Source organism: Neovison vison, chromosome 2 (genome assembly GCF_020171115.1).
Source record: "Neovison vison isolate M4711 chromosome 2, ASM_NN_V1, whole genome shotgun sequence".
Lineage (NCBI taxonomy): Eukaryota > Metazoa > Chordata > Mammalia > Carnivora > Mustelidae > Neogale > Neogale vison.
The window spans coordinates 148707563-148714818 of NC_058092.1; positions in this window are offsets into that span (position 1 = coordinate 148707563).

Consider the following 7256-nt stretch of genomic DNA (forward strand, 5'->3'; position numbering starts at 1 on the left):
GATACTACTTTTATGTGACCTTAATAAAAAAGAGTGTAGACTGTATTATTTACAATACTAAGATATGGAAGCAACACAAGTGTCCACCCACAGATGACTGGATGATCTGGTACACACACACACACACACACACACACACTGGACTATTAGCTATAAGAAAGAAGGCAAGCTTGCCATTTGCTCTAAGATAGATGGGCCTCTAGAGGGTATTTTGCTAAATGAGATAAGTCAAAGAAAGACAAATACCATGTGATTTCACTTATATGTAGAATATAAAAAACAAAACAAATGAATAAACAAAACATTTTAGACTCTTAAATACAAGAACTGAGTGCCAGAAGGAAAGTGGGAGGGAGAAATTGAGAAAGTGAGAAATTGAGAAAGATTAAGACGTCAGATCTTCTAAGTCACAGAGACCAAAGTTCAGCACAGGGAGCATAGCGAATACTACATTACTAATATTGTTTGGTGACAGATGGTGACTACCCTTATCATGGTGAGCACGGAGTAACAGAATTAGTTAGTCAATATATTATATACCTGAAATTAATATAACATTGTACACCAACTATACTTCAAGTAAAAAATAGTTTTTATACTTAAAAAGAGTACAGAGCGAACTCAGTGTCAACAGTTTTAATTGGCAGAGCTCTAGGAGAAAGCAGAGTCTTTTAAGTAAGGAACATTTCACACAATCACTCTCTTCCTTCCTCGAGGCCTTCTGACATCTTCTGGAGAAGACCTACTCTGACAACCTTATTTAAAGTAAAGTTACCCAGGGCGCCTGGGTGGCTTAGTCAATAAGTGGCTGCCTTCCGCTCAGGTCATGATCCCAGGATCCTGGGATCAAGCCCTGCAGGGGGCAGCGGGGAATCTGCTTCTCCCTCTCCCTCTGCTGCTCCCCCTGCTTGTGTTCTCTCACCCTCTCTGTCAAATAAATAAATAAAATCTTTAAAAATAAAATAAAATACAGATACCCAAAATTGGCTGTCTCACTCTCTCTTCATTTTTCTCCTAGGCCCCCCCCACAACTCTGGCATTCTAAATGTTTCACTTATTTATTGTCTACCTCTCCATTTGGACATAAATGATTTTTAAGAATTTACTTTTAAGTAAACTCTACACCCATTGTAGGGCTGAAACTCACAATCCCAAGATCAAGAGTCACATGTTCTTCTGACTGAGGCAGCCAGGTGCCCCAGGACATAAAAGATTTTTGTCTGCTTTGTTCACTGCTATATCCCCACCCGACACAGAGGAGAAGTTCAATAAATATTAAATGAATGAATGAACAAATAAATTGAACTTTGGCAAAGAAGGCACAAAAGTGTATCAGACCAAAGTTCCTCAGTTGCCTAAATGGAAACATTAAGATCTGGTACCTCAGAAAAAAACAGATGAAAATGACTCTGCAGAGAGCCAGAAAGTCCCTGTGCCTGTCTTAAAATCCCAAAACCACAATTTAACTTAATAATATGAACCTGGCCGGGGGCCATTTCACTTTGCTAAAAGACCTGGGGTCTTGTTTCAAAATGCCATGCTCCTAAGGACAGGGCCCAGAGGGACTGAAAGCCCACAGGTACGCACAACGTCTAACCTGGGATTTCGCTTGACACAACTGTGGTGAACAGGCAGGCTCCAGGAGGAGGTGTCCTGGGGAATAAGGGATCGAGCTAAGAAGGCCTTCTGCTTCATCTTTCATCAGTCGCTACTCTGTCCAGTCTGTTCTTCCACTCTGGCAAATGCTTCCAAGAGTATAATGTATGTGAAGTGCTAGAAGGGTCCACTTCTCCCTCCCTCCCCCAGGGCTCTAATTCAAGGCTTTGATTCCAAATCAAAATCTGTAGCCTGTAAATGAAATGCCCTATGATTTTGATTCTGAACACTAATTCTTACACAGTAATAATAATGATTACAGAGGAAGGAATTTAGTTGAATCCAAACTCAAAAGGATATCCCCTTTTGCCTTTTAATTTTTAAAAAATTATCCATTTATTTTATTGCCATATGTGTCCTTTTCCTACACATTGAATATAGACAAAAGTAAAAGACTATTCTCAGCTTTTGTTTATATGGATTCTTCTTAATGGAGGTTTTACTACATACCACTGTTTTAGACATTAATGAATGTCTAACTATCAATTCAGATCCCTCCCTAAACTAGACATACTGACTATACTACAACCCTTCTGAAATCCCTCTCTAACTTTTCTCTGTGGTTAAGCCTCTTCCTTGTTCCTATCCTTGTCTGATGGGACCCCAGCAACTGTCATGTACCTCTTGACAGATCTCTTCAGGTATCTTTCTGCTATCCTCATTTTCCTGAACCATGGCCTTCAAAAAGTAAAAGGAAAAACTCTTCAAAAGAAGGGGGAAAGAAACCCTAAAATGCAGAGTTAGCTCATGAAAAAACAGAGGCCTAGGATGCGTGGAAAAAGCTGTACAGCACGGCCAGCTCCTGCGAGACACGGTACCCATCTCTTAACGAGTCATCTGACCATTAGGCAGGGTCCGGGACTGTAGATGAAACACAGAAATGAGTCCCCGCCACTGTCTGAAGCATGTGGTAGTCACTATCTCCTTGAATCCTCCCCAAACCCTTTTTATCCACAGCATTTCAAAGGAAACTCAAGCACAGAGAGGTAAGGGAGCTTGCCCAAGGTCACCCAGTTCATGTAATGCAGAACCACACTGACATAAAGCCTTCATCTCACCACATTCGAAGCAGAGAAAGGGGAACAAGCATGGGGGTTGGGGCAGGCCAGGAAGCAGAATGGCTACGGGACAGAGTTGGGACAGGGACCTCATGGTACAAAGGAAGAAATACTGAGAAATGAAGTGGAGAGGTAGTGGGTTCTAGATCACAGCATGGAATAGGGAATTTGCAGAATGGCAGGCTAAGAGGGCGCTAGGCTGGGTAGTGCTGCAGTCAGCTTTGCATTTCATTTACTTATTTACTCAAAGATTTTATTTGTCAGAGAAAGAGCGCACAAGCAGGGGGAGCAGCAGGCAGAAGGGGAAGCAGACTTCCTGCTGAACAAGGAGCGTGGGATAGGACTCGATCCCAGGACTCCTGGATCACGACCTGAGCTGAAGGCAGACACAACCATTTAAGACATTTAAGACACATTTGCATCTTAAATGATCCACTCTGGCTGCAGGCTGGAGGCCAGCTTGGCTGCCTGACAGAGACTCCTCAGAACATGCTATTCCACTGCCCCAAGCAAGAGGGACTGGTGGGAACTGGGATGGGGGTCGAGAGGACAGGGAGGGTGACAAGGACTGGAGATATTTTTAAGAACTACATGCTACAGGACCTGAGGATTGCCTTGATTTGGGGAGCATGATAGGAGGACAGGTTCTAAACTGGACCTCACTCTGCCATCTAGCTGTTTGACCTCCAGTGAGTCACTTAACCTCTCTGTGCCTCAGTTCCTTCATCTATAAAATGGCAATAAAGTTATACCTCCTTCACAGAAACATTACGAGGAATAAATTAGCACATATATGTGAGGCATCTGATACAGAGCCCAACATCTAGCAAACAATAATTAGCTACTATCTTCATTACTGTTAGCTTCCCAAGGCACCAAGAATGTCTCCAGCTTTGGCAAAGGGGTTCACACAGCAGCCCACTCTCGGGGAGAAGTGACAGAGCAGAAAAGGCAGCTTTGGGGAGAAAGGCAACTTTGGTTTTTGGACATGTTGAGTGCTCAAGCATCTATGACACTCTCCGTGGATGCAAGGTGGGTATTATGGGGCACAAAGGAGGAGAGGATATTGCAGGTTAGAGGGTGAGGGGAAGAAACCTGGCATGTTAGCTGGATGGGAAAGGAAGTGAAGGCATCAGGAGCCGGCAGGCTAGCAGGAAACAGAGTTTAGGAAACTGCTCAGGCTCATGGAGCAATCTGCAGAACAAAGATCTTCCAGACGGCCAGCATGTGTAAAGACTGAGCATCTGAGCAACCGTGGGAGGAATGCCTTGGACTCCAGCACTCGGTGTTTGGTGGACAGAAGACAGTGGTCACCTACGTACTTTCAAATCTGCTGCCACATTAAAAGAGTAAGAGTGAGTAAGATTAATTTCAACAGTGTTTTGGATCCAATATACCCAAAATATCGATCAACCTGTAATCAACATAAAAATAATGAACCCTACTTCTCTTCATACCGAGTTCTTTTAAAATATGATAGGCATGGGTCTGCTTCAATCAGTTCTAACACATTTTATAGCAGAGCTACAGAATGTTCACGTTTTCTCTGAAATGTGGTATTTCCAGGGCAAACAAACGTCCTCAGCTTTCTAGAGCAGTCTATTTCGGAGGCTCGGCCCCCTGTGCTGGCAGCACTGTCCTTGGTACAGCGCCTGTCCTGACTTGGGCCTGAGGAAATAGCCACTCTAAGCACTGCTCACCCTCTCTTTGCTTTCTGCATTCAGTGGTTTCGTCACTCTGTTCTTTCTGGTCCCTTCATAAAAGAAATACAACAAAAAAATTCAGCAAAAGTTCCTGGTGGCCATCAGGTTCTAAGAACAGTCCTAATCTCAAACCACAGAAGCCCTTATCAGTATTTTAAACGAGAGGCACCCTCCCCAGTTCTCCACAGAGGCCTCAACTGAACAGTGCGGGTGGAGGGGTGGAGGTGTACCTTGCTTGCACCGTGTAACCAGGAATCTGCCTTGGAAGTGTAGGGAATGCAATCTGCCTCTATGTACCTGCAGGTTGGCGTTGTCATTATAACCTCACAGTACTCCAACCACCCACAGCTCACTCCTGGTATCAATTTATGCAGTGTTCCTTGCCCCTAACTCAGTGGGATGGCTAAAGCCCTCCACAGCCTCCCTCTATCTACCAGACGCAGCAAGGGGCTTGGACAAATTACTTCTTATCCCAGCAGTCCACCCACAGGGGCTCCCCTGCGAGCTCCTGTATCTTTTAAGACTCCTCTGGCCAAGGTGATAAGAGAGAGACAAGGGAGAGCAACTTTGTGGGCGGCTATAGGAAGAGGCTGCAAATTCCTAGACCAAGTGAGCCTCAGGGACAGGGAGCACGGGGCCAGTGAGAGGACTGCAGTGCCTTTGGGAGGAGGGTGGGAATAATGCTGAAACTCTTCTCCACACACATCTGGAAACATTTCAAATGGTAGACCCTGATTTTAAAATTTCTGATATAAATTACTTCAGATCAAAGTTTTCTGGTCCTGGAATTCAGGCAGCATACTCAGCAAATTGCTAAAGACAGATGAAAATACTGTTTATCAAATGTATAGCTGAATCATTGAGAAAGGATTTTTGCATTTGTTTTCCTAAAAACTGGCAAATTAACACTGGAATTGCTTGTCTTCAGCTCAGCGTTTTTTGGTTTCTTAACGCGCACGCACGCGCACACACACACACACACAGCTCTTTATCCAAATTTCAAAGAGATGTGCCAACATCTGAGGCTGCTCTTAATGATGGTATGTTACAAATTAAAGATGGCACCTCACTTCCTTTTAACCCCACAAACACCAACACCCAGACTGGCTTCAATATATCACATATAATGGCTTTTAAGGACTTCATATGTCCTAGTAAGGGTTTTTCATCAGATTTCCAGGTAAGATACAATATGTATGTATTATCTGTTTAAAAAAATTAGTGTATCAACATCGGGCTTTCTCAAATGACATGTTCACAATTACTTAATGAGGCAGATCAAAATCGCTCTTTTCAAAATAAAAGGAGGTACAACTCTTGCTTTATTTAAAACTGTCTTCTCGGGGCGCCTGGGTGGCTCAGTGGGTTAAGCCGCTGCCTTCGGCTCAGGTCATGATCTCAGTGTTCTGGGATCGAGTCCCGCATCGGGCTCTTTGCTCAGCAGGGAGCCTGCTTCCCTCTACCTCTCTCTCTGCCTGCCTCTCTGTCTACTTGTGATCTCTCTCTGTCAAATTAAAAAAAAAAATCTTTAAAAAAAAAAAAAACTGTCTTCTCAACATACTAGCATGGTAGGACATGTTGGAATGGAAAGACGGTACAGGGATGATGGCTACGAGAGAGGTAGGACTGGGCTACCCATAGTGCTGAGCACATGTGGGCAGCAGCAAAGCCCGATACCTAAAATACCTTCTCGCATCTGATAGTTCAGGAATAAAACAAAACTGGCTTTCCTTGGGGCGCCTGGGTGGCTCAGTGGCTTAAGTGCCTACCTCCGGCTCAGGTCATGATCTCAGGGTCCTGGGATCAAGCCCCACATCATGCTCTCTGCTTAGCAGGGAGCCTGCTTCCTCTCCCCTCCTTTGTCTGCCTCTCTGCCTACTTGTAATCATTCTCTCAAATAAATAAAATCTTTAAAAACAAAACAAAACTGGCTTTCCTTGCGCTCATTTTGAGTTGCATATAGGAATGGCAGACATACCCTGAAGCACTCAGGGTCTCCAAAGTTCGGCCTCAATCTGGACCTGGTGGGACCATTATTTATTCCCTCAACTCAGGCACTCTGAGCCCCTGCTCTGTGCTGCACACATGCTAAGAAATTCTCTTTAGACTTCTGTGATACCAAGAATCGCCCTAAGCTTCAAAGGTCAGTCAGAGGTAAAAGATTCCTACTCTATCTACCCTACAACACAAATGACTCTAGTAAATTCTTTCAAAAGCAATGGATTTGCAGCAAAGCATGTGGGACTCTCACCTGTTTCAAGGGCTGCATCTGACAACTTCACAGGCCCTCTTCCCACGCCCTCATCACGGTTGCACTTTTCTCTCTAGTCAGGATTATTTCACTTATGTTTCCTCCCCCACTAAGCTGGAAGCTGTAAGGGGAACAGGAACCATGTTTCTTTCTGCTTGCCATGTAACCCCATGGCCTACTGTACATTGAGTGTGCTCAATAAATATTAATTAAAGAAATGAAGATTTAGGGGACTCTCAAAAACTTTTAGATCTTAAAAGGCCCTTGCATGTAAACATTTCCCCTACTATGGTTAAATGAGGAAATACTGAAAACCGTTCTAAAAACATTTGTTTTGATTTAAGATTTTGTTTTATTTATTTATTTATTTGACAGAGAGAGAGAGAGAGATGTCACAAGTAGGCAGAGGGGCCCTCAGAGAGAGGGCGCGGGAGCAGGCTCCCTGCTGAGCAGAGAGCAGGATGCAGGCTGGATCCCAGGACCCTGAGATCATGACCTGAGCCAAAGGCAGCGGCTTAACCCTCTGAGCCACCCAGGCGCCCCTCGTTTTGATTTCTTTTAAAAATTACTCAATTATGATTTAGTTGG